Source organism: Notamacropus eugenii, chromosome 7 (assembly GCF_028372415.1).
Source record: "Notamacropus eugenii isolate mMacEug1 chromosome 7, mMacEug1.pri_v2, whole genome shotgun sequence".
Lineage (NCBI taxonomy): Eukaryota > Metazoa > Chordata > Mammalia > Diprotodontia > Macropodidae > Notamacropus > Notamacropus eugenii.
In genome coordinates this window covers 20,045,688-20,055,554 of record NC_092878.1, presented here as the reverse complement: position 1 = coordinate 20,055,554, position 9,867 = coordinate 20,045,688, and the positions used below count along the sequence as shown (strand labels likewise).

Here is a 9,867-nt window from a genome sequence, read left to right as displayed (position 1 = left end):
ACAAAGAGGAATCTTTAGATTAGAAAGTGTCGGTAGAACAAAAAAAAAAAATAGTTAACAGAAATTTTAAATCTAAGTCAGGAAATTAAAAAAGAACACCGACCTGCCCTTGTTGAGTTCACCAAGCCTGCAAAAACTACACTAAAAGAATTTGGAGGTATAGTTACTGTAACACTGTATATGATCTTTGAAAAATCATGGAGATATGTATAATGGGCATCATATTTCTTGCCTTCTCAGTGGGTGAGGGAAGGGTGGGAGGAAGTGAGAGAATTTGGAACTGAAAATAATTTTTATTTTTTTAATTTGATTTTTTAAAATATTCTTTGTAAAGCAAGAGTGTCACAAGGCTAGGGATAAGCAAATGTTAATACGATTTTAAGAGAACCAAAGAAGGAATATTCTACAAATTATTGGCCCAAATGGTTTATAGACACTTAATAAAAAGAAACAACCATCATTATAAGCCAACATGGATTCCTCAAGAACAAGTTGTACCTTTTTTGATATATTAGTAGTTTTGCTGAACTTTTTTTCCTCTTTTATTATACATCATAAGGGATGGCTTTTTGGGAGGAGGACCAAAGAAGACTGGGGAATTTGAGGCAGGAGACGTAGATGCTATAAACACAATCCATCAATAAAAATGTATTTTTAAAAAGCAACAAATCATGACATGTTAACCTCTTTTCCCCACTTTTGACAGGATTATTAGTTGATAAATCAGAAAAATACAGGCACAGTATATCTGTATTCCAGCAAGTGATTTAACTAAGTCTCTTACAGTTCCTAGTGAGTAAGGTAAGCTGGATTATACTGTGGTTCAGTGGTTTCAGAACTGGTCAAGTGACTAGACCCAGAGAATCATGTTTAATGGATCGATATTGACCTGGGGAGAGGTCGATACTGTAGGCCCCAGGGATCTAACTCTGGCTCTGTTCTGGTCAACCTTTTTATCAATGACTTGAATGAAAGCTTTGATGGCTCAGTTATCAAATTTGCAGAAGACATAAAGCCAGGAGGGATAGGTAATATGTTGACTGAAAAAAATCAGGATCTAAAAGAATATTGACAGCTTCGAGTGATTGACCAAATTTAAGAAGATAAAATTTAATAATGATAAAATGTAAAGTCTTATACTTGATTTTTTTTAATCAATTATAAAAGTACCATATAGAAGAAACATATCTACATAACAGTTTGTGTGAAAAAAAAGGCTTGGGTTTTTAATAGAAGGCAAACTTAACAAGAGTCATCAGTGATACAAGCACACAAAGAGGAATCAAATCTTAGGCAGCATTTTGAGAGCATCAGTATTTAGATCAAAGGAGATTAAAATCCCACAATACGCAGACTTAGATCATTTCTGAAGCTTAGTATTCCATTTAGGGCACCATATTGTCAGACGGACATTGATAAGCTAGAAAGTGGCCAGTATTGGTTGACCAATATGGTAAGGAGACTGGAAACCATACACTGTGAGGATGGAGTAGAACTGGAGATCCAAACTTAAACTGAAGTCTCTACACAACCTTTCCAATCTTCTTACACATTATTATTCTCCATATATATATATACATATATATATACATATATATATGTATATATACAGTTTCCCAAAGTCTTACTGAAGTTTTAAATAGCAATGTACTGAGTGCATATGTATATGTGTATACTTTTTGAAGAAAGATCTCTGTTATGCTCCTCCACCACCCCCACCAGCTCAGTTTATGTGATCGTAGGGTATATCATAATGAGATGTTAAAATGTATGAAAAGCTCATACAGATACATAAATGTGTGTATACATATATACACATGTGTACATATATGTATGTGTGAATGTGTATGTGCATTTGTCTGTGTGGTGCATAACATATATATGTACACATGCATGCACACACGCGCACACACGCGCACACACACACACACACACACACACATACACTTGTTTCCCTCATTTGAATATAAGCTCCTTGAGGACTGAGACTATTTTACTTATGTCTGGCACTTAGTAAGCACTTAAGAAATGTTTTTCACAGATTGTTAAATTAATCTTTAGCCTGGAAAGGAAAATAATTCATGTAATCTATTCATATATGTAAGGATGTTTCATGGAAGAGGAGACTTTGTCTGGTCTCGAATGAGTCAGGGAAAGTCATAGTCTCCTACTTCAGAGCGTTATTAAGGTTTCCTAACAACTAAAGTGTTCTACAGTGGGGGCAAGCTGCTGTATACAGTAGTGAGTTCCTCACAATTTTTAAGGGGAGCTTAGGTGACTATTTTAGAGGGGATTCCTGCTCACCGATGTATTGTACTCTGAGATTCTGTATATTTTATTCAACTTTATCTACCCTGTTCCCCAACTCAAACTCTTTACTTATAATCATATAATCATGGATTTTAAAGCTGTTAAGCTACATACATATTTTTTTTAATTTATTTTAAGGCAGTCGGGGTTAAATTACTTGCCCAAGGTCACCCAGCTAGGGTCTGAGACCAGATTTTAATTCAGATCCACCTGATTCCAGAGCAGGTGCTCTGCCCACTGCATCACCTAACTACACCAAGCTGTAAGAGATATAAGAGATTATTTTTTAAAACCCTGGCTTTACAGATGTAGAAATAGAGTCTGAAAGAAGCTAATTCATAACCAACTGTCACAAGATTAAGCAGTTTCAGAACTGAGGCTAGAACCTATTTTCTCTTAGTTTATTTTATTTCTCTTTTCATAGTGCTAAATATCTCTTCCGTCAGACTATTCTCCTCATTGTCTCCTATGCTTCAACCTGTTTTACAGCCCTCTCTCCAACCTTCTCACTTCCTCCCCAACCTCACTTCTGTTTCCCTATGAAATTGTAAATTCCTTAAGGGACTATGGCTTGTATTACTTTTGGATTCCTTCAGCCCTAGCATAGTATGATAAAATAGACCAAATAGAATTTTATCTGATAGATACTTAATAAAAAATTGCTAATAATTATAATTATATGATTAATATTGATCATCAGTAATGATTAATTATTAGCAATTATTTTATTTGCATTAATAGTAATTTGTTTAATTATTTGTTCACTTTAATTTTTATATTTATTAATGTTAATGAATATTAATAATAATAATTAACATGTATAATACGTTATAGAACATATATTTGAAAGGATGTGAATTTTTTAAAAAACCTATAAAGGGAAGTGATGATCATACCTCTGAAGTACCCTCTTTCCCTGTGTCCCCTCCCTCCAACGGGATGACTTCTCCCACAACTTTCATTTAAGAAGAATGCCCAGATCAGCCCTCTCTTCATCTCTCACCATCCTCCCTCCTCCTCTTCATCCCCTACGATGGGTACCTTCCTTCCCTGTCCCTTCTCCTCTTCCCTACCCATCCTTTTGGGCATCATTTTATGTCTTATTTTCCCGGTTACAGTTTAAGATCCTTAAGGACAGGGACTACCTTTCTACTTGTATTCATACTCCTGTCTTTAACCCAGTGCCAGTGCCATAGTAAGTACCTGATAAAAGCTTGTTCACTAAGAACCAACATGGATTCATCAAGGACAAACCATCGCTCACCTTAGACCAAACATATAAAACATTTTCTACTTTTATAGGGTTACTTAAATGGTATGTTAAGAGAACACCATGTGTATAGTTAATCTAGATTTCAGCAAAGCGTTTGACCAAAAAAAAAAAAAAAAGGAAGAAAGTCCAGAAAGTTATATACCACACAGAAACCTCATGTCTTTGAGTTATTAGTGCTTTCTTCAAGAAAAAAATTAGTAGGCACTGAACATGATGATGGAAGGAAGGAAGGAAGGAAGGAAGGAAGGAAGGAAGGAAGGAAGGAAGGAAGGAAGGAAGGAAGGAAATAATTTTAATAATCAGGATGTGGGAGTTATCCATAAATTAGCTTTCTATGTACATTCAGACCACCAACTTGTCAGGGCAAAAGTCATAATTAAAAAAAGAGAGAGAGAGAGAGAAGAAAGAGTATGGCATACAATTGAAATAACTCATTTCTGAACTATTTAACCAAGTAACCGAACATGAATAATGGGAAATGGATCTCAGAAGTTCTCTTGACACCAGTATTTCCTACAGAAGTTTAACAAATGTAAATCTGTTACCACAACAAAAAGACCAAAATGGTCAACAAAAGCACTCAAGTCAAGCAGCATCTTACTTGTTCCGCAGAGAGAGATGGTGACCAAAGACAATGCCAGAGTTAAATATCATTTAAACTCATCTGTAAAATTCTGTGAAGAGGGATAACAACTGATTGTGAGCAGTATCATCTTATTGGGGGAAAGGGGTTGAATGAAACCAGTATAAACAGAGTTTGGCAAAAGATCCAACCCAGTCATCCCAAGGATGTTTAAGAATGAAAATGAGTAAAGAACGGTAGAAAATATTTGTAAAAAATATATATAAACTTTTCATCATCAAAAACAGTGGAACCACCACACTTAGATACTCCCATCATAGTCCCTTATCTCCTGGTTCCTTCTCAACTGATTTCAAAGATGCCCAACTCTCCTCTCCTTTAGGAAAAGAAAGGAAACCATGACAGAAACCTCAGTCATCTTGTATTTCTCCTACTTTTCTTACCCCCATGCCTTAGGGGTGGGGGGTATAGAGGTGGGGGGGTGGAGGAGGGCTCACGATTGTTATGTTGCTTCCTCCATGACCTCTTCTCTCATTCCTTGGCCATTCCATAATCTGGCTTCTGACCTCATCACTCAACTAAAACAATTCTCAGCAAAGTTAACAATGATTCCTTAATTGCCAATCTGATGGGTTTTTTCTTACACTTCATTCTTCTCCATCTCTCTGCTCTTGGATGCTCTCTGAGTTTTTGTGATACTGCTATCTCCTGGCTCTCTTCCTCACTCTTTTTTCTATCTCATCTTTCATAAACAGTCCACTCAATGGGTTTTTCCCCGCAAGGTTCTATCCTAGGACCTCTTTTTTTGTCCCTTTATACTCTCTTGATAATTTCATCAGCTCCCACAGGTTTAAATTTCTCTCTGTATTGATGATACACAGATCAATATACCCAGCCCTAGTCTTTCCCCTAAGTGTTAGACCTTCTTCACAGTTACAGATGGATAAATTGGTCCCAGATTTGAAAAGGAAAAGAGTAGACTGGATTACTTTTGGGAAATTGCAAAGCTCCTTTAATGATCATCAAGCTCCCACTGTAAATAAAGGCTCAGCCTTTTAATACTAACATTCTCCCTGTGTGGCTACATGGCATTGAGATATAGAATACAGCCTTTACCAAAGAATTAAAAATGAATATCACACAGAGAGCAATGAAGTGATACAAACCAGTGAAGAACTTGAAAGGAGTGAGTAGGAGTTAAAATATGTCATCAGGGATATGTATGATGTGAAGAAAAGGTAAACTATTCATGTGGTGAGGAGGAGGGATGACTGGTGGATTGTCAGAGTCTCCCACTGGTACCCCAGCTGTAAGTCAGTCAGTAAACATTTATTAAGTACCTACTGTCTACCAGGCACTATACTAGGGTTGTAAAAAGAGGCAAAAGACAATCCCTTACATCAAGGAGGTCTCAGTCTAATGGGGGAGAAAACAAGCAAACAGTTATACACAGGATAAATGGAAAGTAATTAAGAGAGAGAAGACCCTAGAATTAACAGGTTGGGAAAGGCTTCCTGTAGAAAATGAGATTTTTTAATTGGAATTTAAAGGAAACTAGGGCTTCCTCTATTCCCTACCTTCCACCATGGCCCTCTGACCCTCTCTCCTACAGCACTGGACTTTGTCAGATCTGCCCTCTGTGAACAGAGTTCCAAGCTGAGCAGCAACCCAAGACCGTGGATGCTGATTTACTGTAGTACTTACATATTTCTTAACTATTTAAAATGTATTAAAATGTGTTACCATTTTTATTAGGTTCTTATCTTTTTTGTGTGTCACTCATGAAGCCTTTGAGTGTTGCACCCCTAACCCCAATTTCCCCATAAGCCCTGTAATTTTTAATTGCACAAATTTGCATAGCAAGGTGATTTTTAGGAGTGCATATGTCACATGATAGTATAATTAATTGTATACTTTTCCCTCTTTGCTCTTGCTATATCTGTCCTAGGTATTTATTGTGTTCAGAATAGTTCAGCTAAAACTTAAAACAAACGTCTTAATTACCACAAGTGTGGAAACTGGTCATTTAAGTACTTTGCCATTAATAATGCAGTTTAGATTTTTTTAACTGTTAATGTGATTTATAATTACTGTAGCAACTGTTATATGATAGTTTTTCTAGACATGAGGTTTTTTGTCTTGACAATTTAAATTTTTTCTATTAGTTTCATATTCTCTCTGTTAAGTAGTAAATTTTGGCCTCGCTAAATGAACTTTTGACATATGGTATAGGAACAAGTATGTTTTTGCAGATGCTAGATTGGTCTCAATCCAGGAGGAATAATCCTATGATGTTTTTTAAAAAAAAAAAATCTGTGTTTTATCGGGTGCTAACACCCACCAAACCCTGACAAATTTCAGCATCCTATTGTTAACATGTATCACAAAGAAGGGACACTCTCCAAGTGGAGATAGTGATGTTGAACATTCACACCAGACATTGTCCTCCTCTCCTTCTCCCCCTATGTGAAAGAATCTGTCAAATCTTATTCTGTCTTTGAAGAAGTGCCTTGAATGTCATTAAGTCTGGCTACACTCAGGATATCACATGCAAGACTGTGGATGCCTTCAAGTGAAAATCGACAAATTCAGAAGAACATATTTTCAAATTCTCAAAAGGCAATGGCATTTTGGCTGCCTGTGAGGAGGCTCAGGATTCTATTCATAATAAAATAATAACGCCTTGTTTCTACATACAGCTTTAGATAATTCTCGGTGCTTTCACATCCATTATCTTATTTGCTCTTCATGTTAACATATGTCCCAAATTTAATCTTAAAAGAGAATGGATTATCACCACTGATCCAGCACTATAGGAGGGTTGCCCTTTTAATATTTTTGGATTGATAATGATGGGTTTTCATTTATAGTATCCTTTCTTTCTCCCAGGAAGCAATGTGGTACAGGGGTAAAGAACATTAGATTTAGAATTGGAGTAGAAGGATTCAGATCCCAGCCCTACTGCTTCCTTACTGCACATGTATACAGCAAGAGTAAGGTAGCTAAATAGCATGAGTGCTTTGTAAACCTTAAAACACCATAGAAATATTATTATTGTTATTATCATGGCTAATTTGGGGCAAGTCCCTTAATCTTTCTGTGCCTCAGTTTCTGTGTCTGAAAAATGAGAGGATTGGATTAGATGCCCTCAGAAGTCCTTTTGAACTCTAAATCTATGGTCTTATGACCATACACCGTTTCTGCAACAAATGGAAAGCATTTTCAAGGAAAATGAACTGGAAAGTACATGGTTTGTGGCCATATACCAATTTTTGTATTTTGGGGGAACAGTGTTCTAACTACCTGAACTAGCCAACTACTGGGCAGAACTGTAATATGGGCTAATCTAAGAGTGCCTGGTGTTCCTTTTTTTAAGCAGTTACCTATTTATTCAACAAGCATTAATTCCCTCCAATGTATAGTGAACTCTGCTAGACAGTGGAGAACATTTTAAAAATAAATAGTCGCTGCCCTTAAAGAACATATAATCTAGTAGATAAAGAGTGTGGAATTAATAGAATATTAACAGTAAATTGATAATTAATTCTTTAAAAGTGTTTTAAATCATACTAGTGGACCATTAACATACACCTTTAAAAAATCCTGTTCAATCTCTTTCTGGTGTCTTTGCACTCTGACTCCTGAAAGCACAGCACCTATTGTCCAGAATGGCTGCTGAAAGGAAAGTGCATGCAAAGCAGCGGCAGTTTTCTTACCATTTTGCAGCACTTATAGTGAGGGTTGAGGCACCACTCATTTCATAATGTCATTTGTAAATGTCAGCGGACCTCTCCTAAACACCTCTTTTCTGCTGTGTTGTCTCCCAAGTACTTTGAGATCCAAGGACACCAGCTTCCTCACTATTCCTCATACACACGACTCCATCTTCCCACTCTGAGCATTTCCACCTATCTATCCCCCATGCCTGGAATTCTTTGCTTCTTCATCTCCACCTTCTCTGGCTTCCTTTAAGTCTCAGATAGAGTCCTACCTTCTGCAAGAAACATTTCCTAGTCCCCATCGTGCTTGTGCCTTGCCTCTAATTGTTTGTCTCCAGGTGATCCTGCATCTATCTTATTTGTACATTTTTGTTTGCATATTGTTTCCTCACTAGATTGTGAGCTCTTTAAGATTAGGGATTGTTTTTTGCCTTTCTTTGTATCCCTAGTGCTTAGCATTATTGCCCCACCCAATAGGTGTATCATAAAGACTAGTTGGCTGGATAACTATGTAATTGAACATATTGGCATCCCATTTCTGTCATTCCTCATAGCTTCTACTTTATTCTCACATCGTAAACAACATGATAGCATCAGGGACAGGGATGGACAGTTTCCAGAGTTTGTTACAGAAATGTTTGTACTGACTACGTATATATGAACTATTAAAAACCTTAAATTAATAGTCCTTAATTTCTGAATAACACATGTAGACTACTGTTACTCAAAGAGAGGTCCTGGATGTCCAGCCAACATAGTCCTGGCTTATGAGGACACAGTGGATCAACAGTATTGCATAACGGATAGAGTGCTGGACTTGAGTTCAAAAAGATGTGGACTTGAATCCCTCCCTTGGCACTCTTTAAGCATGGACAAATAACTTAACTTTTCTGAGTAACAATTTCTTCATCTGTAAAATGAGGATAAATATATAAAAATTTTAACTATTTCATGTCATTGTTGTAAACTCAGATGCATGGTACCTAGCACATAGTAGGCACTTAATATTTACTGATCAAAATGAAATAATGTATATGTGGCACTTTGTAAACTTTAAAAACAGTATATGTGTCAGTTATTTCAGGAATGATTTTAATCTCAAATTCAAATCATGGCAGTGGTGATGAAGAAAGAAGAAATTGACATTTAAAGAAATAAGAAATCAAATTATATAAAATAGAGTCTAAGTATTTAGTATTTAAAACTTTTTCACTTACATATGGTCCTGATAGTAACAGCTACTTAAGAAACATTAGTCTGTGTCTTTAGAAAAGATTTTAATCACCTTAGCATTACATTATATAAATTGGTTGGGATAGATAACATTCATTTCATTAGAGAAAATTCCTGCCATTAAAGAGAAACCCACAGCCAAAATTTAAAACAAAGCTGGTATTCCTTGTGTCTTTTTTCCCCTTGAGAAGTAGAAAAACATTAATAAGACTTGATTGACATGAGTCTATATTCTATATGAGCATCATGTAGTAGACTAAGGTGAAGGTATTTTTTTTTGTTATTTTAACTCCATCTCTCCTATTTTCAATTAAAAATATTTTTCCATATAATATTTTCTTATGAATTCAGGGACAATATGGAAGTTTCTTTCTGACTTAATTTAGCACCTGTAAATTCCCATGTTTTATAATCTCACTGGGGTTTTGTAGATTAATGAGATGATGTTTTTAAAGTGCCCTGAGACCTCTGGAGGAAATGTGATATATAAGTAGAGTATTATTATGAGTTGGTGAAATAGTCTTGTGAATAAGGTGTCTTCCTTAGGTATCAAAGGTAATGAGTTCAAATCCATTGAGAGCCCCATTTTTTATTAGAAAAATCTTCATATATTTTATTCTCAAAATGTCAAATAGATGACTTCACTTTTGGCACTTAATTATCTGCATCAAGTTAAAGTGTTGTAGGTATCAAGAATTTTAAGGACTTTCCCTATATTTGAGCTTAAATGTTATTCCTCTGGTTTTTGC

The 9,867-nt window shown here is 35.8% G+C and overlaps 1 protein-coding gene across 5 annotated transcripts in view; it reads left to right on the top strand.

Moving 5' to 3' along the window:
- The window catches only part of DPH6 (diphthamine biosynthesis 6), a 479,427-nt gene that overhangs the window by 323,322 nt on the left and 146,238 nt on the right, over nt 1-9,867 (top strand). The gene's annotated exons all lie outside the window — the stretch shown is intronic.